This window comes from Hordeum vulgare, chromosome 7H, assembly GCF_904849725.1.
Source record: "Hordeum vulgare subsp. vulgare chromosome 7H, MorexV3_pseudomolecules_assembly, whole genome shotgun sequence".
Classification (NCBI taxonomy): Eukaryota; Viridiplantae; Streptophyta; class Magnoliopsida; order Poales; family Poaceae; genus Hordeum; species Hordeum vulgare.
In genome coordinates this window covers 217,913,888-217,937,549 of record NC_058524.1, presented here as the reverse complement: position 1 = coordinate 217,937,549, position 23,662 = coordinate 217,913,888, and the positions used below count along the sequence as shown (strand labels likewise).

The window sequence follows — 23,662 nt, the reverse complement described above, 5'->3', positions numbered from 1 at the left end:
AAGACTGGGATTTGTCACTCCGTGTGACGGAGAGGTATCTCGAGGCCCACTCGGTAATACAACATCACACACAAGCCTTGCAAGCAATGTGACTAAGTGTAAGTCACGGGATCTTGTATTACGGAACGAGTAAAGAGACTTGCCGGTAACGAGATTGAAATAGGTATGCGGATACGAACGACCAAATCTTGGGCAAGTAACATACTGAAGGACAAAGGGAATGACATATGGGATTATATGAATCCTTGACACTGAGGTTCAACCGATAAGATCTTCAGAGAATATGTAGGATCCAATATGGGCATCCAGGTCCCGCTATTGGATATTGACTGAGGAGTGCCTCGAGGCATGTCTACATAGTTCTCGAACCCGCAGGGTCTGCACACTTAAGGTTCGATGATGTTTTAGTATAGTTGAGTTATATCTGTGGTTACCAAATGTTGTTCGGAGTCCCGTATGAGATCACGTACGTCACGAGGGTTTCTGGAATGGTCCGGAAACGAAGATTGATATATAGGATGGTTTCATTTGGTCACCGGAAAGTTTCGGGCAATTCCGGCAGTGTATCGGGAGTGACGAATGGGTTCCGGGTGTTCACCGGGAGGGGCCCACCCACCCGGGAGTGCGCCCAAGGCCCTAGGATGGCGCCACAAGTCCTTAGTGGGCTGGTGGAGTCATCCCAAGGAGCCCATGGCGCCACATAAAGAAAATATCAAAAGAAAAGAAAAATAAAAAGGAAAGAGGGAGGTGGGAAGGAAGAGGAGGACTTCTCCTTCCCAACCCGAATTGGAGGAGGAGTCCTCCTCCTCCTGGCGGCCGGTGCACCTTGAGGGACTTGTCCCTCAAGGCTATCCCCTCCCCCTCCCTCCTATATATAGTAGTGGTTTAGGGGTTTTTGAGAGACAACTTTGCCACGTGCAACTCTAGCCTATACCACACACTTTCACCTCTAGATCGGATTTCTGCGGAGCTCGGGCGGAGCCCTACGGGAGTAGATCATCACCACCACCGGAGCGCCGTCATGCTTCCGGAAAACTCATCTACTTCTCCGTCTTGATTGCTGGATCAAGAAGGCCGAGATCATCGTCGAGCTGTACGTGTGCTCAACGCGGAGGTGCTGTCCGTTCGGCGCTAGATCGGAACGAATCGCGGGACGGTTCGAGGGACGTGAAGACGTTCCACTACATCAACCGTGTTTCTTAACGCTTCCTGCTGTGCGATCTACAAGGGTACGTAGATCTAATCTCCACTCGTATATGGACATCACCATGATAGGTCTTCGTGTGCATAGGAAATTTTTTGTTTCCCATGCAACGTTCCCCAACAAAGGATTACTCCTACAATGATGATTATCTATGTTTGTGTGTCAGCAATGACAACACATGTACATCTAAATGACAAACTTTAAAATGAAGGATTTGGGTAAACCAAAATACCGCTCGTTACTACAACATGAGCACCTTCATTGATACATTATGGTATACTATGTTGTCTATATCCATAATATATTGGGGAAATTCATTGTGGACAAATCTTATCCATCCATAACTCTCATGGTAATTTATTCTCTAGACGTAGAGAAAGATCTATATTGACCAAAAGATGATGGAAATGATATATTGGGACTCAACGTTCCATAATGCCACTGGATCCACCAAACACAATTGATTGGTACTCAAGAATATCTTTCGATATCTCCAAGGCATTAAACATCTTGTCCTGGTTTTTCAGTTTCACACAAATGTGAACACCGATATCATTGGATACATCGATCAGATCCCAACTATGTTGGATCATAGACAGCTTAGTTTTCCTACTAGGTGTGGTAGCCCTCTCATGAAGAGTCTTCAAAACAGACCTCATGGCTACATCCACCAACCATTACCTCAACGATAATGTTTCTTGTGTTGCCCGGATGCAAACATGCTACACAATAAGCAATATCACTATATTGCATATCTTGCAAATTAAATCATGTGATGATTTGCTCGCTAAGTCTCTACTAACTTTTACATTCCAGAACTATGTTCACGGAATTGGTATATGACGACTTCAAAATTTGCAACAATGAGGGGGGGTGTATCTTCCTGAATTATTCATGTTCAATGCATCATATTATACTCGTTTTCCCTTCATGAGTTTACTATACATGTTCTCATAAAGGTTTTTAATGAGGTAATATCAACATGAGGTCATATGTCATACTTTTAGTTTTTCCCACCAAGTTTTTTAGAAAAGTATATATGACATATTTATTGTCCTCTTAGTTCTATGAGTTTTCTCATATTGAATTAAAAGAGGCAATAATGATTATATGTTGCATCATTTTCTCATTATTTTTTCCACTGGGTTTTGAAAGAGTTTTGGCAACATATCATACACATATCTCTTCACACCACAGGGTTTTTGAGGAGCTCTTCAAGATGATGATGCTATATGAACAAGTGTAGATTAGGGGAGTGTTAGAATTAATTAACTGTGTTAATTATGAGATAAATCTTCCCTTGTTATTTGTCAGGCGGTTAGTACTAATGCTAACCGTCGCATCTGTTTAGAACGGACTGCGTCCCCTCAACTTGTATATAAGCATCACTATCAATGAAAGAAAGAGATAGTTACATCATTTCTTTTATTTCTAACAATCTCAAAGATTTCCTAGCTGTTGTGGTGGTGGCCATCATGACGGCTTTCTTGTGGTGAAGAAAGAAAATGTATGGTGAAGCAGCTTCATAGAGATAGGATAAGGTTGAGGAAGAGGGAAGCGGTGGACAACCTGATGCAGACACGTGCCGCTAGGAGCACGAGCCTTACGAGAGAGAAAGTTCAGCCGTGTGATTTTAAAAGTTTTCCTTTATTGCCATGCATTACACTGGGTAGATTCAGGGTTTGAAATCACAGTTTATCTTTCCAGTAAACGGCATGCGTATCACTTTCAAACTCTGCGCAACTCTAAAAATAATTCTTGGGTACAGTCTTGGATTACTCTAGTGAAATCAACAGAAACAAAGTGGACGATACACAAGTCGCCATATACAGTAACATGCAGTTCTAACCTCGGCCAGTCGGCCTGCAGGCCAGCTAACACAGGTAGTATATTCTTACACAACGAATAAAATGCCGATTCGAGTATGACTATCCAACCAATGCCAAAGCGATGTAAAACATGATGACGGCCATGTCTCTTCATGGGAGCCAAGTGAAGCGATTTACAGGAACACGTCCTTCTCAGAGCAGCTTGAGGACCTCATCCTGGTTGTTGAGCTTGGCGACATCGATGGGCGTCTTCCCATCCATGTTTTGGAGAGTGCTGCGGGGCATTGGCGATGGTCAAATAAGCATCAAGGGATCAATCGTTGTGAAGGGCAGGAGAGAGTGAATTTAACTTACACAGCAGCGCCGTGCTTCAACAGAAGATCCACACATTCTTTCCGGCCATAGCCAGCAGCGTAATGCAGTGGGGTGTTCTTGTTCTTATCCATAGCATCTACTGCAGCACCAGCCTCAAGGAGGATTTCCGCACACTTGAACTGAAACCCCAAAATTCATACAACTCCTTATCACTGAATTAAAATACCTAACAGATATCAAATATAGAAGGAGACTATACAGTTACCAAATGCATCTGACCCAACTCACAATCTAGATTCCACAATGTAACATAGACCACAAACAACAGCAGATGATGGTATGCCATTCATTGAGTTTGTATTCCAGCTCTAAATACAACCTTCACAAGTGAAGTTTTTTAAGTGGCTTCCTAAAGACCATCAACTGGAAGACTTTGAACAGCGGGGTATGGAAATTTGCCAGACAAGTTATATAGCTAAGTAGGTGGCCCTTGGCCAACTGGTCATTACCAGTTCCTTGCAAATTAATGATGATGGTTCAGAAATATATATCACAAATGTAAGACGTTTTGACGGTTTAATTTCGACTGCCAAAATGTCTTACATTTGTGGACAGAGGGAGTACTATACTACAGCTTGACCCCTTATAGAGGTCGCTAGGCACTGGCTGCTCATAAATGAACTCGCAAAAAATGAACCTTCTTCTGACAAATAAGCATAATAGGAATGTTCCTTAGCTGTCCGTTTTACCAATGAAATCATGGCACGTGCTTAAAAGCAAAAAAGGGAAGAAAAAATAAAAATTGTATAGTCTGTGAAAACAACTTAATCTAAAGATTGCTAAAAAAAGCCTAACAATCTGAAAACTGAAATTGCATATTATAGTCCCAGGCAAGCTTATTATTCTCGCACAAAAAAGCTCACTATTCCAAGCCCAGCTGGTTACTGAACAGTAACTAGAAAACTTCCGCTAGTATTAGGGTCACTGGTCACTGGTCACAACATAATATTTGCCGTCTGGCACAATGAACTTACACTAGAATGCATATAATTTCTCAAAGAGTAACTACCATGGAGCTCCCAAGGAATTGGCAACTCAATATATGGAATGGTTTTTCTTAGCTTGCCTAATCATTTGTTGTAGTAATAAAGAAGTAGAAAAGTTAGAATCAATCACAAGTTCAATTACTGGATTGCTGTTACAGTCTAAGAGAGTTTAGCAATGAGCAGGTCTTCATACCTCACCATATCCACATGCAAAGTGCAAGGCCCTTCTTCCCTCAGAGTCTTCTTCATCCTTGTCTGCTCCACCATCTAGAGCCTTCTTTAGACCCTGTTTGTTGACTTATTTGTAAATAAATGCTCCAATGGCTATGCAATAACAAATCCAATAGAAACAACAGTGACAGCCGTATTTGAAAATCTAGAAAACTTGTTTCTGAAAAAAGCAATCATGAAGACTGTAAATGAAGGTGTTCAACTTCTAGTTGAACCTTGCATACATCTTACTATGATGTCATCCTCTTTGCGATCATGTGAAGCATGAACAATGGGCACACCATTGCAGGCTACACAGGAGAGGCCAAAAACCCATGTGCAGCAAGAATAACACATAATTCTGCAAGGCAGATGCAATGGAGGGCACACAGATTGCAAGGTACCAAATGTCTTGAGCATATAAAGAGCATAAACACATGCCAAGAGTGAAGAGCATGTCATTTCTCCAATTACCGACGCAAGAATGGTTCATGAATTGAAAAGCATATACATAGTGTCATAAAGCAACATTGCTTGCACTAATATCATCTAAACAATACCGTAAAGACCTGTAGTAAGTGGTCAAAATAGACACTGGTAAGCAAATTATACAGTGTAACACCAACATAACACATAACCATATGCAAGTATATATCAGCTCAAAAAACAGAATTTAAATTTGAATCCATAGTTCTATTGTTAGCCCCATTACCTCACCATCACCAACACTGGCAGTGTGGTGGACAATGGACTCATCTTCATCTTCACCTTCTTCTTCAGTTTCTTCAGTACCAGAAGGCTCAGCAGTAGAGACAGTGCCAAATGGCATGGTGGTTCCCATTGCCTGGCCAATCTTTTGAAGAGTTTCAGGGTCATTCCAATACCTACATGAGCAAATGGAAAACATATCAAACAAGTTATATACAGTCAAATATGATATATTAATAGTAAATATACCCTACTTTATCATTGCAGCAGGACCACCATTCTCTAACTCATCAAGAATTGGCTTCAAAGCTGGATCTTCCTTAATACGAGACATGCGCTCTTCAAGCTCCTCCTTATGTGTTGGACTGGTCAAGTTTTCCAGCATACTGGACATAGCAGGATCCTGAGCCAATTAAGTTGAGTAGATAATTAGGGCACTGGCAACCAAATAAACAGCATAAAACAAAAACCAGAGAAGTCCTTTGGGTACCTGCATAAGAGCAGTCCCGAGGCGTTCTGCCATTGTCATGAATTGAGGGTTTTCCATGACCCTTTGCATTGTTTCAATGTATTGATGAGGATCCAATGGAGGCATGCCCTGTTCTCCTGCACCCTGAGCACCTTTCTGTAGCTGCTCAGCCATCTGATTGAATGCAGGGTCCCTTGCAATCTGATCTGCCATCTCCTTTATAGATGGATCCTGGAAACCAGAATTCGTTTAATTGAAGTCAAAAGATATTGCTCACTAAGAAAAGTTAAAGTGCAAATATCAATGAAGCTGACATGGGTAATAATTTTGTAGAACCAAAACAACACATTAATAATACACAGCAAGTGCATATTTAACTGATGAAAATCAATAGGAGAGTCAGCATGTACAAGACTTATTATGATTGTGTTAGGGTGAGTGAGTGGGAAGGGGGGGGCATACATTGAGCAAACTTTGCATAGAAGAAAAATCGAAAGGACCCGACAAGCCTGCAGCGGCAGCTGGAGGAACACCTTGACCTTCGTTGGATGATCCTTCTGTTTTTTTAATTTTGCTCTCATCTGCAAAAGAAGTGGTTCAGAACAGAAGCGTATATGACATAGTAAAGAAGTTGAGCAGAAGCACTGTGATGAACTCTGCACAATTCTCAGATTTATTTACGAGAACGCAACGTTTTATATGTACCAACTACATCAGATGGCAGGCAGTTAAATACACGAACTCCAACCTACATCAACAATGTCAGTCAGGTGTATGCAACATTGTCAAATGAAACTGAGCCTTCTGTACTCCTGCATCTTTCTTGCTTGCCGGCATGAGGATACGGGACGAAAGAACTAACATGGCATCAAGCATCTTGGTCATTTATTCCATTTAGCCGCGCTTTCTACTCCACAACGCAACACACACGAGAGTAACAGCCTAACAGGAATTGTCTACAACAAACCGCCTAACCTGAATTCTCTACAACAAAAACAGAAAACAGCCCAACATGGGAAGATATGATAGGAGAATCAGTTGGACGGAACATTCCCTTCTCATCAAACAGTTGCCGGACATTTATTTCCTCATCAATTAACTTGGGCCACTGCTCCGCGTGCAGGGGCGGACTTAACGAGGCTCCAATTTTGTGGGAATCGAAACTGCTAGTGTTAGTAATTCAGGGTTCGAGACACCCTCAATAAGATTTCGATCCTGCACGCGCGCGCTTAAGAAGAAGACGAACCGAATCGAGGCATGGGTGGGCGTACTAGTAGTCTAGTACTAGACCAGTACTCCACGGCAGAGCAAACAAATCCGTCACTAACTGGATGGATTGGAGAGACTGGAGCACGCGTGTCCTGGAATCGAGATTGGGCTCGATCGCTCACGGCGGGGGAGAGATCGGAGCAGATTAGAACAGGTAATCCAAGCAAGGAAGGGCATGGCTCACCAGTGAACCCGGATGGAAGATCTCCACCCGACGCCATCCCGGTAGATACGAGGAGTAGGGGAAGAAGAATTCGTCCGAGGTGGCCTGCTTGCGTCGGCCGGAGGCGGAGCTCGGCGGCGCGGTGGGGGAGGAGAGAGCGCTGGCCAAGATGGCGTGCGAGACTTGGTTTGACGACTACCACGCGAAGAGGGAGATGTGGCAAGGTATGGCGCGGGCCGGGCCGGGCCGGGTAGATTCAGAGATACGTACGGCCAGGACCAGGTACCCAGGAGCCCGTTTCTGGTCATTGGAATGGGCCGGCACCGTAAGCTGTGAGGTCCAAATGCTTTGAGAGTTGGAAATTTAGCTTATAAGACCATGTGTAGCAGTGCCCTCAAACCATTAAATCTAAAATCAGTTTTAAGGGTTAAGAATTGGTTATTTTTGACACTTTTAAGGGTTGAAAAACAGAGGTAAAGACTAGAACCCTCAAACCAACCTCAACCCCAACCCTTAAAACTATCATTTGGCATATCATAATTTTCACTAGCAAAACACAATAAACCTTCAAACAAACACAGAAATAAAGATCGTTGATGCATGGTTTAATAACTTTTACATCACACAATCATCATCTTCCCCCTCTCATCGGCACCATCACCAAAAAGTTGCACTTGGCGCCATTTCCTAGACCACTTCCACGTCCATCAAGCACCTCCATTGTCGTCGGTGGTGGAGTCTTCCACATCGCCATCGCCACCACCACTCATCGGAGTGTCACCTTGAAGAGTAGAGGACGCACCACGGAATATCCTCTTCCTCTCCGCGATGTCCTCCTTGTACTCCTTCCACCACATCAATTGATCTTCATCCATGTCCTTCTTGGACATCATCATGTGCTTCTTCTCTTCCACCATGAGTTCTTTCCATGCCTTTGCTTATCCTCTCCTCCAAGTCGGCCTTGCGCTTGGCATCTTCACGTCTTGCTTCAACTTGTGCAAGCTTTACCTCTTTCTTCTTCTCGTTGATAAGAAGCTTTGTCTTCAATGTCTTCATTGTCAATGCCTCCTTTGACTTCATCATATGTTCTATCTTCTCCCTTATGCTTGACGCCTCTCCTTCCATCTTCTTCCTTAACTTATCTTTCTTGTTTCCAGCGGGCTTGTGCTCGTTCCTTCCCTCCTCTTCACATCATCCATCCTAAGCATTGCCGACTTCTTGGATGCGGTCTCTTGATCCCTCAACTTCCACTTGTCATAAGTTTGAAGAATTTTCCAAACATGTTTAAATGGGAATGCTTTGCCCTTCGAAGCGGCCATCTCCTTGTACCTCAAGTCGGCAATTGCCTCCTACAGACCCACCAATAGCATAGTAAACATATATGTACTCACATAACAATAGCATAAAAGGTCAATGTGAAAAACATATATGTACTCACATAGTCACTCTCCACGGTTCCACTAGGCGATGCATCCTTCACTTGGTCAATTGCCGCACTCCAACGAGCACAATGGGGCTTCATCAACTCCCACTGGCCTTGAAGCGACCGGTAACTACGATGGGTGTATCCACCGGTCTTCGGCTTGATCTTGCAATAGACGTCCTCTATGCGTTGCCAATAGCGTTTACCGGTTTGATCGGTACCGGTGCTTGCATCTAACCCCACATGTGCCCAAGTGTTAGGGCATATTTATGCCTAAGTAATTTTGGTGATTGATGACAGTATCTTCATGGACTAATCGTGTGCATTCAGCATTTCAGATAATACATGACAAAGGCACAAGACGATTCGGCACCCTCCGTGGAATAGAAGCACGGTGTCTTCTACGATTCTCTTTGGTGGTTTTTGAGTCGTAGGAACGCCCTACTATTAAGAGGGGGTCCGCATTGGGAAGGTTTGGGTGGAATCAATCTTGCACGCACACACTTTTTCTCCACCCCCTTTCCCATGCAACTTTGGAGCTTTTCCCATCTTTGGTTTTTCTCCTCTTACAAAAGGTCACCTAGCGGTAGTACCGCTGGACCTAGCGGTAGCCCCAGCGGTAGTATCGCTAGAGCTGGCGGTAGTACCGCTGGCCCAGCGGTAGTACCGCCCCTGGTCAGTGGTAGTACCGCTCCAGGACTTTAGTACCGTCATCCTTGCGGTTGTACTTCGTCGGACTTTTTGCGAAGACTTTCTTGGCGGTGGTTGGCCCGGTAGTATCTTTGCGCTACCATGGGCTCAGCGGTAGTACCGCTGCAGCCAGCGGTAGTACCGCTGGGCTCGTGCTATGAGTGGGAAAACGGTTGGATTTTCCCCCCGCTATATAAAGGGTTCTTCTTGCTCAAGAACCCTACCTTTGACCCTCCCAAGCTCCATTGTTGCTCCCTAAGCTCAAAAGTGCCCGATCTCTCTCCCTAGCCAATCAAACTTGTTGATTTCCTAGGGATTGGTTGAGAAGGCCTGATACGTCTCCAACGTATCTATAATTTTTTATGGTTTCATGCCTTTTATATATTTTTTGGGACCAACTTTGGATGCCTTATAATTTCCTATTATCTTGTCAAACTTTGGATGTTATGCATGCCTTTTATATATTTTTTGGGACTAACTTATTAACTCAGTGCCAAGTGCAAGTTCCTGTTTTTTCCATGTTTTTGACCCCTTTCACACGAGATTTTGAAACAGAGTCCAAACGGAAGAAAATCCCCGAAAAGATTTTTTCCGTAACGGAAGAAGATCGGGAACCTTGAGAGCCAAGGCAGGGGGCCCAGGGGCCCCACAAGCCCCCACCCCGCGACTAGGGGGGAGGCCGCGACCCATAGGCTTGTGGGCCCCCTGGGCGCCCTCTGCCCTAGGGGTTGCGCCTATATATTCCCTAAAAATCCCAAACAAATCAGGAGATCATCGAAAATACTTTTCCGCCGCCGCAAGCTTCTGTCTCCGCAAGATCCCATCTGGGGAACGTTCTGGTGCCCTGCCGGAGGGGGGATTCGGACACGGAGGGCTTCTTCATCAACACCATGACCTCTCCGATGATGCGTGAGTAGTTCACCATAGACCTACGGGTCCATAGCTAGTAATTAGATGGCTTCTTCTCTCTCTTGGATCTTCAATACAAAGTTCTCCATGATCTTCATGGAGATCTATCCGATGTAATCTTCTTTTGCGGTGTGTTTGTCGAGATCCGATGAATTGTGGATTTATGATCATATTATCTATGAATCTTATTTGAGTTTCTACTGATCTCTCTTATGCATGATTTCATATCCTTGTAATTCTCTTCGAGTTGTGGGTTTTGTTTGGCCAACTAGATCTATGATTCTTGCAATGGGAGAAGTGCTTGGTTTTGGGTTCATACCGTGCGGTGACCTCACCCAGTGATAGAAGGGGTAGCGAGGCACGCATCGTGTTGTTGCCATCAAGGGTAAAAAGATGGGGTTTTCATCATTGGTTTGAGATTATCCCTCTACATCATGTCATCTTGCTTAAGGCATTACTCTGTTCGTCATGAACTCAATACACTAGATGCATGCTGGATAGCTGTCGATGTGTGGAGTAATAGTAGTAGATGCAGAAAGTATCGGTCTACTTGTCTCGGACGTGATGCCTATATGCATGATCATTGCCTTAGATATCGTCATGACTTTGCGCGGTTCTATCAATTGCTCGACAGTAATTTGTTCACCTACCGTGATATTTGCTATTTTGAGAGAAGCCTCTAGTGAACACTATGGCCACGGGTCTACTCCACACTATATTTTCAGTCTTACACTTTTTACTTCGTTGCACTTTCCGCCTTCAGATCTCACTTTGCAAACAATCTTGAAGGGATTGACAACCCTTTGAAGCGTTGGGTGCAAGCTTGTTTGTGTTTGCGCAGGTACTCTGGACTTGACGAGACCCTCCTTCTGGATCGATACCTTGGTTCTCAAACTGAGGGAAATACTTACTTCTCCTGTGCTACATCACCCTTTCCTCTTCAAGGGAAAAACCGACGCAAAACAAGAAGTGGCAAGAAGAATTCCTGGCGTTGCTTGGGAAGGTCTTTTGTTGCCGTAGCAGAAGGATTTCTGGCGCCGTTTCCGGGGAGGATTAAGTCAAGAACTCATCCAAGTAGGTGTCGCAAACTCATCTCTTGCATTTACTTTGTTTGCCAATTGCCTCTCGTTTACCTCTCCCCCCACTTCACAATTTGCCCTTTTCTTCGTTTGCCTTTTTTCGTTTGCCTTTTTCGTTCGCCCTTTTCTCTCGCTTGCTTTCTGTTCACTTGTGTGCCATGTGCCTTCAATATGCTTGCATCTTCGCTTGCTGAAAATCTAGTGATATGGATCCTCATCCACTTGCTAATCTCTTTAAGAGATCCAATTATGTTGATCCAATTGCTAGTGAGTTGAGTGCACTTGACTATCTTTATGGAGTTTTGCTTGAGATGCGTGAATCTGAAAATTGTGAGGAAGAAATTTATGAAGTGATTCACAAGGGCTCCTTGGATGAAAAGCATGATTGCAATGGCTTCACTATAAATTCTATTAGTGACAATCATGCTAAAAATATGCAAAACCCTAAGCTGGTGGATGCTAGTTTTGCTATGTCCACTACTTGTTGCAATGATCATGAGTGGGGCGACGATTTTTCTTATGATCTTGAAAATTTGTTTAAGCCTCATGATGAGTATGACATTTGCAATAATATTGAAAGTGGGTTTGGAGAAGTCATGACTTTAGTTGATGATAATCCCACTATTTTTGAAGAGCATCAACTTTGCATGCATGTGGATCATGAAAAGAATATCCTATGTGATAGTTACATTGTTGAATTCGAATATGATTCCACATGTAATTATTATGAGAGAGGAAAATATGGTGGTAGAAACTTTCATATCACTAAATCACCTCTCGTTATGTTCAGATTGCTATTGTCTCTTTCTTCTTCCTTGCATATGGTAACTATTGGTTGTCTTGACAATATGTTTTCCTATAAAATGCCTATGCATAGGAAGTATGTTAGACTTAGATGTGATTTTCACATGCTTTATGATGCTCTTTTTGTGCTTCAATTCTTGTCTTTTGTGTGAGCATCATTGAATTATCAATGCCTAGCTAAGGGCATTAAACAATAGCGCTTGTTGGGAGGCAACCCAATGAATTTATCTTTTTCTTTCTGTTTTGTTGCGTCCACACCATCATAATTCTGTTGTGATTGTGTTTTTTGTGTTTCTTTTTGTGTTTGAGCCAAGCAAAACCTTTATGACTAGTCTTGGTGATGGTTGTTTGATCCTGCTGGAAAAAGACAAAAACTTTTCGCTAACGAGATGATTTTTCATTTTTGTTCAGAAAAAGCTTTTGAGTTGATTCTTTTTGCTGCTGGTTGATATGCCTTTTGCACAGGCCGTCGTAATTGTTCAGAGTTTTTGAGGTAACAAAAGTATACGAAGTATACAGATTGGTACAGACTGGTCTGTTTTTGACAGATTCTGTTTTTGTTGAGTTGGTTGCTTGTTTTGATGAAACTATGGTTAGTATCGGGGGGTACTAGCCACGGAAAAGTGAGAATACAGTAGACCAACACCAATATAGATGGAATTCAAGTTTGCTACAGTACCAAAAGAAGTGGTAGTTTGTTTTCTTGTGCTAATGTTATCACGAGTTTCTGTTTAAGTTTTGTGTTGTGAAGTTTTCAAGTTTTGGGTGATGTTCTCATGGACGAAGAGATAAGGAGTGGAAATAGCTCAAGCTTGGGGATGCCCAATGCATCCAAAGCCAAATTCAAGGACACCAAAAAGCCTAAGCTTGGGGATGCCCCGGGAAGGCAACCCCTCTTTCGTCTTCAATCTATCGGTAACATTACTTGGAGCTATATTTTATTCACCACATGATATATGTTTTGCTTGGAGCGTCTTGTATCTTAGGAGTCTTTTCCTTTTGTTGTGTCACAATCATCCTTGCTGCACACCTTTTTGAGAGAGAGAGAGACATGCAATCATCGTGATTTTGCTAGAATGCTCATAGTGCTTCACTTATATCTTTTGAGCTAGATACTTTTGCTCTAGTGCTTCACTTATATCTTTTAGAGCACGGCGGTGCGTGACTGGGTAGTTGGCTTATGCTATGAAAGTAGTCCCAAATGTGATAGGTACCCAAAGAGGATGCAAAAACCTCCATTTTCATGTGCATTGAGTAGAAAGAGAAGTTTTGATTCCTCTCAATTAGTTTTGAGACGTGGATTTGGTAATATTAAGAGCTATGTTAGTAGGGTGTTGTGAATCTAGAAATACTTGTGTTGAAGTTAGTGATTCTCGTAGCATGCACGTATGGTGAACCGCTATGTTAGGAAGTCGGAGCATAATTGATCTATTGATTGTCATCCTTTGTGTTGAGGTCGGGATCGCGCGATGGTTTACACCTACCAACCCTTCCCCTAGGAGTATGCGTTTAGCACTTTGTTTTGATTACTAATAAAAATTGTTGCAACAAGTATGTGAGTTCTTCATGACTAATGTGAGTCCATGGTATAGATGCACTTTCACCTTCCACCATTTCTAGTGTCTCTAGTGCCGCGCAATTCTCGTCGATGCACAAACCACCATATGCCTTCCTCAAAACAGCCACCATACCTACCTACTATGGCATTTTCATAGCCATTCCGAGATATATTGCCATGCAACTCCCACCGTTCTGTCTCATGACTTGTGTCGTCACTCTCATATTGCCATTGCATGATCGTAATATAGCTAGCGAGATGTTTCAACGGCATACGCCATGCTAGATCGTTGCACATCCCGGTACACCGCCGGAGGCATTTCCTATGGAGTCATCATTGTGAGTTTTGAGCTGTGAGTAAATAAAAGTGTGATGATCATCATTATTATAGCATTGTCCCATGTGAGGAAATAAAAAAAAGAGGCCAAAGAGCCCAAAAACAAAAACAAAAAAGAGAAAAGAAGAGAAAAAGAAAAAAGAGAGGCCTAAGAGCCCAAATGAAAAAAGAGAAAAAGAGAGAAGGGACAATGCTACTATCTTTTTCCACACTTGTGCTTCATAATAGCACCATGTTCTTCATGATTGAGAGCTTCTTGCTTTGTCACTACCATATGCTAGTGGGAATCTTCATTATATAACTTGACTTGTATATTCCAATGATGGGCTTCCTCAAAATTGCCCTAGGTCTTTGTGAGCAAGCAAGTTCGATGCACACCCACTAGTTTTCCTTTTGAGCTTTCACATACTTATAGCTCTAGTGCATCTCTTGTATGGCAATCCCTACTCATTCACATTGATATCTATTAATGGGCATATCCATAGCCCTTTGATACGCCGAGTCAATGTGACTATCTCCTCCCTTTTTGTCTCACAACCACCACCACACTCTATTCCACCTATAGTGCTATATCCATGGCCCACGATCATGTTTTGCGTGATAGTTATAAAAAGTTTGAGAAAGTAAGAGTGCGAAGACAATTACTTGGCCAATACCGAGGTTGTGCATGATTTACATTAGTTGTGTGAGGATGATGGAGCATAGCCAGACTATATGATTTTGTAGGGATAACTTTTATTGGCCTTGTTATTTTGAAAGTTCATGATTACCTTACTAGTTTGCTTGGAGTATTATTGTTTTCATGTCAATAGCAAACTATTGTTTTGAATCTTATGGATCTGAACATTCATGTCACGTGAAAGAAGTTGCAAAGGACAAGTATGCTAGGTAGCATTCCACATCAAAAATTCATTCTTTATCACTTCCCTACTCGAGGACGAGCAGGAGTTAAACTTGGGGATGCTTGATACATCTCCAACGTATCTATAATTTTTGATGGTTTCATGCTATTATCTTGTCAAACTTTGGATGTTATGCATGCCTTTTATATATTTTTTGGGACTAACTTATTAACTCAGTGCCAAGTGTCAGTTCCTGTTTTTTCCATGTTTTTGACCCCTTTCAGAGGAGATTTTGAAACAGAGTCCAAACGGAAGAAAATCCCCGAAAATATTTTTTTCGTAACGGAAGAAGATCGGGAATCTTGAGAGCCAAGGCAGGGGGCCCAAGGGGCCCCACAAGCCCCCACCCTGCGACCAGGGGGGAGGCCGCGGCCCACAGGCTTGTGGGCCCCCTGGGCGCCCTCTGCCCTAGGGGTTACGCCTATATATTCCCTAAAAATCCCAAAAAAATCAGGAGATCATCGAAAGTACTTTTCCGCCGCCGCAAGCTTCTGTATCCGCAAGATCCCATCTGGGGCACGTTCTGGTGCCCTCTCGGAGGGGGGATTCGGACACAGAGGGCTTCTTCATCAACACCATGACCTCTCCGATGATGCGTGAGTAGTTCACCATAGACCTACGGGTCCATAGCTAGTAACTAGATGGCTTCTTCTCTCTCTTCGATCTTCAATACAAAGTTCTCCATGATCTTCATGGAGATCTATCCGATGTAATCTTCTTTTGCGGTGTGTTTGTCGAGATCCGATGAATTGTCGATTTATGATCAGATTATCTATGAATCTTATTTGAGTTTCTTCTGATCTCTCTTATGCATGATTTCATATCCTTGTAATTCTCTTCGAGTTGTGGGTTTTGTTTGGCCAAGTAGATCTATGATTCTTGCAATGGGAGAAGTGCTTGGTTTTGGGTTCATACCGTGCGGTGACCTCACCCAGTGACAGAAGGGGTAGCGAGGCACGCATCATGTTGTTGCCATCAAGGGTAAAAAGACGGGGTTTTCATCATTGGTTTGAGATTATCCCTCTACATCATGTCATCTTGCTTAAGGCGTTACTCTGTTCGTGATGAACTCAATACACTAGATGCATGCTGGATAGCGGTCGATGTGTGGAGTAATAGTAGTAGATGCAGAAAGTATCGGTCTACTTGTCTCGGACGTGATGCCTATATGTATGATCATTGCCTTAGATATCGTCATGACTTTGCGCGTTTCTATCAATTGCTCGACAATAACTTGTTCACCCACCGTGATATTTTCTATTTTGAGAGAAGCCTCTAGTGAACACTATGGCCCCCGGGTCTACCCCACACCATATTTTCAGCCTTACACTTTTTACTTCGTTGCACTTTCCGCCTTGAGATCTCACTTTGCAAACAATCTTAAAGGGATTGACAACCCCTTTGAAGCGTTGGGTGCAAGCTTGTTTGTGTTTGCGCAGGTACTCTGGACTTGACGAGACCCTCCTTTTGGATTGATACCTTGGTTCTCAAACTAAGGGAAATACTTACTGCTCCTGTGCTGCATCACCCTTTCCTCTTCAAGGGAAAAACCGACGCAAAACAAGAAGTGGCAAGAAGAATTCCTGGCGTTGCTTGGGAAGGTCTTTTGTTGCCGTAGCAAGGCCTAGATCTACACTTCCACCAAGAGAAAATTGATTCCCCCACTAATCCCTTGCGGATCTTGTTACTCTTGGGTGTTTGAGCACCCTAGACGGTTGAGATCACCTCGGAGCCACATTCCATTGTGGTGAAGCTCCGTGGTCTTGTTGGGAGCCTCCAAGCTTTGTGTGGAGATTACCCCAACCTTGTTTGTAAAGGTTCGGTCGTCGTCTTCAAGAGCACCTATAGTGGAATCACGACACCTTGCATTGTGTGAGTGCGTGAGGAGAATATTGTGGCCCTAGTGGCTTATTGGGGAGCATTGTGCCTCTACACCGCTCCAACGGAGACGTACTTCCTGTCAAAGGGAAGGAACTTCGGTAACACATCCTCGTCTTCATTGGTTTCACTTACGGTTATCTCTAATCTTTACATTGTGTATGTTTTTGTTGTAGACTATTTCTTACTTGCCTTAGTGATTATAGTTGGTAGCATCATATAGGTTCATCACCTAGTTGTCATTTTATAGAACCTTTATGTTGCTAACCTTAACTTGTTAAGATTTATTAAAAAGTGGTCGTTGCCTATTCACCCCCCTCTAGTCAACCATATCGATCCTTTCAATTGGTATCAGAGCCACGTCTCTTTATTAAGGGTTTCACCACCCGAAGAGTATGGAGGATGATGAGGGAGGACCCCATGGGCACCCCGAGGCCATGGGCTTGACTTCGGTCACAAGGGACGACTTGAAGGCGGCTGTGTCCCACCTCAAGACGTCCTTGACGAACGAAGTCAAGACCATGCTTAAAGAGTTAATTGAGGGAATTAAAATTTCTCCCGAACCGGCGTTGGTGGTTAAACCCGCCAACACTGATTCGGAGGCCAATTCCTCTGGGGAAGCGACTAAAGGTATGCAACCTTCTTCGCCTCTCGAAAATAATGGGACTGGAATCTATGTCTCAGTTCCACCTCCCATGGTCTATGGAGGACTTGTTCCTACACCGCGCATTAACCCTGTTGGTCCTCGTCCTAAGCTTGTTAAGGGTGATTTTGCTAATTGGGTGTTTTCTATTAAGTCTCATTTAAATCACAGCTCAACAAATTTATGGAGAGTCATCGAGCAAGACTACTATCCTCATGACCCAAGCAACCTCACTCCAGGAGAAGAAGCGGACAATCAATATAATCACTCTGCATTGTTTATTCTCCAGTCCGCAGTACCTACTAAAGATCTTCCTCACTTGCGCCCCTTCACTCTCGCTAAGGACTGTTGGGAGCACATTATGGTGTTGTACAAGGTAATCTCAAGCATTCAACAGTCCAACAATGAAGTGGTGCTTGATAAGGCTGATGAGTTTGTTATGAAGGAAGATGAGGACCCTTGTGATATCTATCGAAGGGTGACTGCTATTGTTGTTGCTCTCAAGGATCATGGGAGCAAGGATGTGGATGACACATGGATCAAGCATAAGTTTCTCAAGGCCATCATGCCATTCAACAAAGCTATGTCATCAGTCATTTGCCAACGACTAGATTTACACTCCTTGTCTTCCAGTGAGGTGTTGGATGAATTCATTGCAATATCAATCATGAACGAGACCGCTGACAATGCACTTGCTCGCGTTCGGTCAAAGACAGCTTCACCAACCTTGCTTTAAAGGCAAAGGTTGCTTCTGAAGAAGAAGAAGAAGAAGAATACGATGAGGAAGAGGAGAGATGCCCTGAAGACACTAAGTATGCTTATCACGTGCACATGGCTCTTGCGTCAAGGCAATTCTAGGGCAACAAGAGGAACTCAAGACCCAACTTTACCAAGAACAACTCAAGTGGGTTCAAATCCAAGCAACATGTGAGGACATGCTATAACTGCAGTAATGTGATCCACTTTGTGGCAGAATGTCCCTATGAGAAGAGGGAAGACAATGGGGGCAAGCTCATTCGCAAAGACAAAACCAAGTCATTCCCAAACAAGAGCAACTTTGTCAAGAAACCCCACCCAAAGGGTATGGTGGCACTTGAAGAGTACCCCTCCGATGATGATGACGATACGGTGGCAACTGCAACTGTCGCCATTGCCACCCCTTCTCCCAAGAATGTGTCTCTCTTCAACGCCCCCAACGATAACCACATCGCCAAGTGCCTCATGGCCAAAGGTATCGATCAGGTAACACCTAGCATTAAGACCAACATCACTACTGCTCCTTCATTGTTGAATTGTGTTGATGATAGTGATGTCGTGGAACTTAATGAGCATGATCTTGACAAATTTATGTGTACGATCAAAGGAGAACCCAAGAAGCACTTTGTTGCTCTTTTGGAACAACTGGGTGAGGCTAATGACCTCATCGAGTCTCATGAGGAGACCATCTCCGAGCTGCAAGGACATAGTCGTGACTATGCCGATGAGATTGTTGTATTATCTATTGCACTAGAAAAGGAGCACACTCTTTGTTTGGCTCTTGAGGAGTCATACAACGATGACTGCGCTAAATTGCAAAAGGAACTAGATCATGCTATTGTCCTTACTTGTGTGCTTGAGTCTGAAAAGGCTACACTTGGGGTTGGCCATGACAGACTCAAAGTGAAGTTTGACACACTTGACAAGGCTCACAAGGTCTTGAAAGGTGCTCATTTATCCCTGAAAGAGTCTCATGATCAACTCCAAGAAAAGCTTACCAAGGAGATCTCTACTTGTCCTCCTTTCGTTATAATTGATAATGCTTGTACAACTAACCCTTGTTGTGAGCATGTACATCTTGTGAAGGAAAATGCCAAGTTGAAGGGTCAACTTGAGAAGGGCCTTGTGTTATGCATCCAAGGCGAGAAGAACCTGAATGACCTCTTGAGCAATCAAAAGGGTGTTGTAGGAAAGGAGGGACTTGGACTTACATCCAAGTCAAAAAGAAAAAGGAAGAACATGAACAAACGACCCCCTACCCTCATGGACATCTTTGTCAAAGAGGGCGAAGGGACTCAGGAGGAGAACAGGAACAAGGTGGAGAATGGTATCGTCAAGAAGGGCAAAACCATTCCTACCAACACAGCCGGCAAACTCAACCCATCCTATGTTTTATGTCATGTTGGTGATGGGCATGTTTATGCCAGATTTGTTGGTTCTTACTATGAGTCCATTTAATGGGCTATTTGGGTTCCTAAGACCCTTGTCTCTAACATTAAAGGACCCATTCAAAAATGGGTACCTAAAACCAAACCTTGATCTATTGCAGGAGTTTTCTTCCGGTGGGGTGTCATGGTTGCTTGATAGTGGAGCAACAAATCATATGACTGGAAGCAAGGACTTAGTGGTGGATGTGCATCCTTCCCCATCTATGCCCACCCATGTCCAATTTGCCGATGCATCATCGTCAAAGGTATTGGGATTTGGTAAGGTGGTCATCTCTCAAGAGTTATCTATTGAGAAGGTCATGCTTGTTGAGTCCCTTGCTTAAAATTTACTTTCGGTTCGTCAACTTGCAATTATGGGCTTTTCCACATTGTTTAATGTTGATACAGTGGTCCTTTTGTGGAGCAAGACTCTTAAAGTAGCCTATATTGGATATGTCGAAAATGGTCTCTATGTGGTGAACTTTTCAAAGCGACCCACTAAGACTGTGACTTGTCTAATGGCTAAAGTTGATGTGGGCTGGCTTTGTCATCGCCGACTAGCTCATGTCAATATGAGATCTTTACAAAGTCTCCTCAAAGGGGACCATATTCATGGACTAACGAATGTGAGTTTTGCCAGAGATCGTGCTTGCAGTGCCTGCATTGAAAGGAAGATTCATGAAACTGCTCATCGTCCAACGACTCTCATTTACACTAAGAGGCTGTTGGAGCTCCTTCATATGGATCTCTTCGGTCCTCCATCATTTGATAGTCTTGGGGGCAGAAAGTACTGCTTGGTGATTGTTGATGACTACTCAAGATACACCTGTGTATATTTCTTCAAGAGGAAGAGTGAGACTCAACAAACTGTCATCAACTTTGCTAATGAAGCTCAACGTCAACATGAAGCAAATATTTTGATGATTAGAAGTGACAATGGCACCGAGTTCAAGAACTACACCTTGGATGAGTTTCTAGGTGATGAGGGAATAAAACATCAATATTCAGCACCATACACCCCTCAACAAAATGGTGTGGCGGAAAGGAAGAACCAAACATTGATGGACGCGGCAAGAACAATGATGGCAGAATTCAAATCTCCATATAACTTTTGGGCCGAAGCCATCAACACAGCATGTCATGCATCCAATCGGCTCTATATCCGCAAAGGCTTTAACAAGACCCCATATGGTATTCTCACCGGAAACAAACCCAATCTCAAGTACTTTCGGGTATTCGGGTGTAAGTGTTTCATTCTCAAGAACGGTGCACGTTTAGATAAATTTGATTCTAGAGCTCAAGAGGGCATCTTTGTTGGTTATGCTACAAACTCTCATGCTTACCGTGTCCCCAACAAGTCCACCGGGCTCATTGAGGAAACGTGTAACGTGGAGTTTGATGAAAATAATGGCTCCCAAGTGGAGCAAAGTGGTCTCTGTGATGTAGGTGATGAAATTCCTCCCAAGCCATAAGAAGAATGGGATTGGTCAAATACTCCCAATTGAGGAACCCCTTGTGGCCGAAGGAGAAGGACAATGCTCTACTCAAGTGGAGCCATCATCCTCACAAGCCCCACACGCTTCCGATGAACAAAGAGAAAACCCTCAACCAGTTGAACAAGTTCAAGGACAAGATCAATTGCTCAAATATGGTGATGTGCCCCATGATGTCCAAGTGCTTACACAAGGTTCCGAATCTGCTCAAGATCAAGATCAAGTGCAACTACAAGATCCAAACCAAATAGAAGCACAAGATCAAGATCAAGAGCAACCACAAGATCAAGGAGAAACTAGTGAGCCTGCACAAGTCGAAAATCAAGTTGATCAGGATGCTGTCTCTCAATTCCCTTCTGCAGCACCTAAGAGGGCTACTTGTGCCAAGGGAGGATCAAAACACAAGGCCAAGCAAAGTAATCAAGTCGATGCTCCCCAGTTATCCAATGCAGAACTCTTGGAGCGTCGCGTAGCCAAGATTGCAAACAAGCTGAGAGTCAAGTCACATCTTATAAAGAATGTGCTTGGTAGTTTAAAAAGGGGAGTATCCACTCATCAACAAATTTGGAATTATTGTGAGCATCACACGTTTGTTTCATATTGTGAACCTAAACAGGTATAGGAAGCGCTCGATGATGAGGATTGGCTTATGGCCATGCATGAAGAACTCAACAACTTCGAGCGTAATCAAGTCTGGAATTTAGTGTCAAGACCAAAGGAGGAACATAATGTCATCGGAACCAAATGGATCTTCAAAAACAAGCAAGATGCCAATGGGATTGTGGTTCGAAACAAGGCAAGATTGGTGGCTCAAGGCTACTCCCAAGTCGAGGGTATCGACTACGGTGAAACCTTTGCCCCTGTTGCTCGTCTAGAATCTATTCGCATGCTGCTTGCATTTGCTTCTCATCATAATTTCAAATTGCAACAAATGGATGTGAAAAGTGCTTTTCTTAATGGTCATTTAAATGAGTTGGTCTATGTCAAACAACCCTCGGGGTTCGAACATCCCAAGCTCCCCAATCATGTGTACAAACTTAATAAGGCACTCTATGGCCTTAGACAAGCCCCACGTGCGTGGTATGAGTACCTTACTGAGTTGTTACAAGATCGTGGGTTTGAAATTGGGAAGATAGATCCCACTCTTTTTACCAAGAAGGTCAAAGGGGATTTGTTCATATGCCAACCATATGTTGATGATATCATTTTTGGTTCCCCTAACGAATCTTTATATGAAGAATTTGCTACACTAATGACCGAGAAATTTGAGATGTCTATGATGGGTGAGTTGAAGTTCTTCCTCGGGTTCGAGATTAAACAAGGCTTAGAAGGGACCTTCATCAAACAAGCCAAGTACAATCAAGACATGCTCAAGAGGTTCAAGCTAGAGGATGTCAAGCCGGTCAAGTTTCCCATGCCAACAAGATGCAAGCTTGAAAGTGATCCAAATGGTATAGCAGTGGATCAAAAGGTATATCGCTCCATGATTGGATCCCTTTTTTACCTTTGTGCATCTAGACCGGATATCATGTTGAGTGTAGGGATCTGCGCACGGTTTCAATCTGCACCAAAAGAAATCCATTATATGGCTGTTAAGCGAATCTTTCGATATTTGGTTCATACCCCAAACTTTGGTCTATGGTATCCGAAAGGAGCAAACTTCAACCTAGTGGGCTATTCTGACTCAGATTGGGCGGGAGACTGTGTGGAGAGGAAGTCAACTTCTGGAGGATGTCAATTCCTTGGTCGTTCCCTGGTAAGTTGGTCTTCAAAGAAGCAGAATTGTGTCTCACTATCTTCCACCAAAGCTGAGTATGTGGCAGCTGCAAGTTGTTGTGCACAGTTGCTATGGATGAGGCAAACTTTAAAGGATTACGGTGTCACTTGTGACAAAGTGCCTCTTCTATGTGACAATCAAAGTGTTATCAAGATTTCCCTCAATCCGGTGCAACATAGCAAGACCAAGTACATTGATATTCGCCATCACTTCATTCATGAACATATCAAGCGAGGTGATATTGAGGTTCACTTCATCAACACTGAAGAGCAACTTGCAGATATTTTCACTAAGCCCCTAGATGAAGCAAGGTTCCGGGAGTTAAGTCATGAGCTAAATATCATTGATTCAAGTAATGTGGATTGAAACTAGGCTTGTTCTAGGTGTAGGCATGGACATAGGGGGAGTGTTGTTCTCTCAATGAACTTTCCCTCCCCCATTATGCATAAATCGATCAAGTCTTTCACTTTGGCCATTATTAAATGGCACGTGTGCTTCAAAGACGAGCGTTGGTCATGAACCCAAGGATAATTCTTCGCGGTGTCATACCTTTGTCTCAAACATAGGTGGCTTCGGCCACCGCCCCCACCTTTCTCTCGTGTTGAAGAAAGGATACAAAAAGACTAGTCAGTATATCTTGCTGGTGTTAACTTTTTGTCTACACTCACTAATCGTTGCCCACATCATTTCCATGAAGTCCTATGTCTCGGTGTGCTTTTTTGGAGCGGTACTACCACAAGGGGTAGCGGTACTACCGCCAGGACCCGAGCGGTA

The 23,662-nt window shown here is 43.4% G+C and overlaps 1 pseudogene across 1 annotated transcript; it reads right to left on the bottom strand.

Annotated features, from left to right (window-relative positions):
- Positions 1 to 2,950: 2,950 nt before the first annotated feature.
- Positions 2,951 to 7,421, bottom strand: LOC123407465 (annotated as a pseudogene). Its single transcript, XR_006612617.1, has 8 exons — positions 7,235 to 7,421; positions 6,244 to 6,362; positions 5,803 to 6,012; positions 5,567 to 5,715; positions 5,317 to 5,488; positions 4,588 to 4,680; positions 3,388 to 3,527; positions 2,951 to 3,307 (listed from the first exon to the last, which is right to left on the bottom strand). The product of XR_006612617.1 is annotated as an ankyrin repeat domain-containing protein 2A-like (transcript).
- Between the last annotated feature and the right edge of the window lie 16,241 nt (positions 7,422 to 23,662).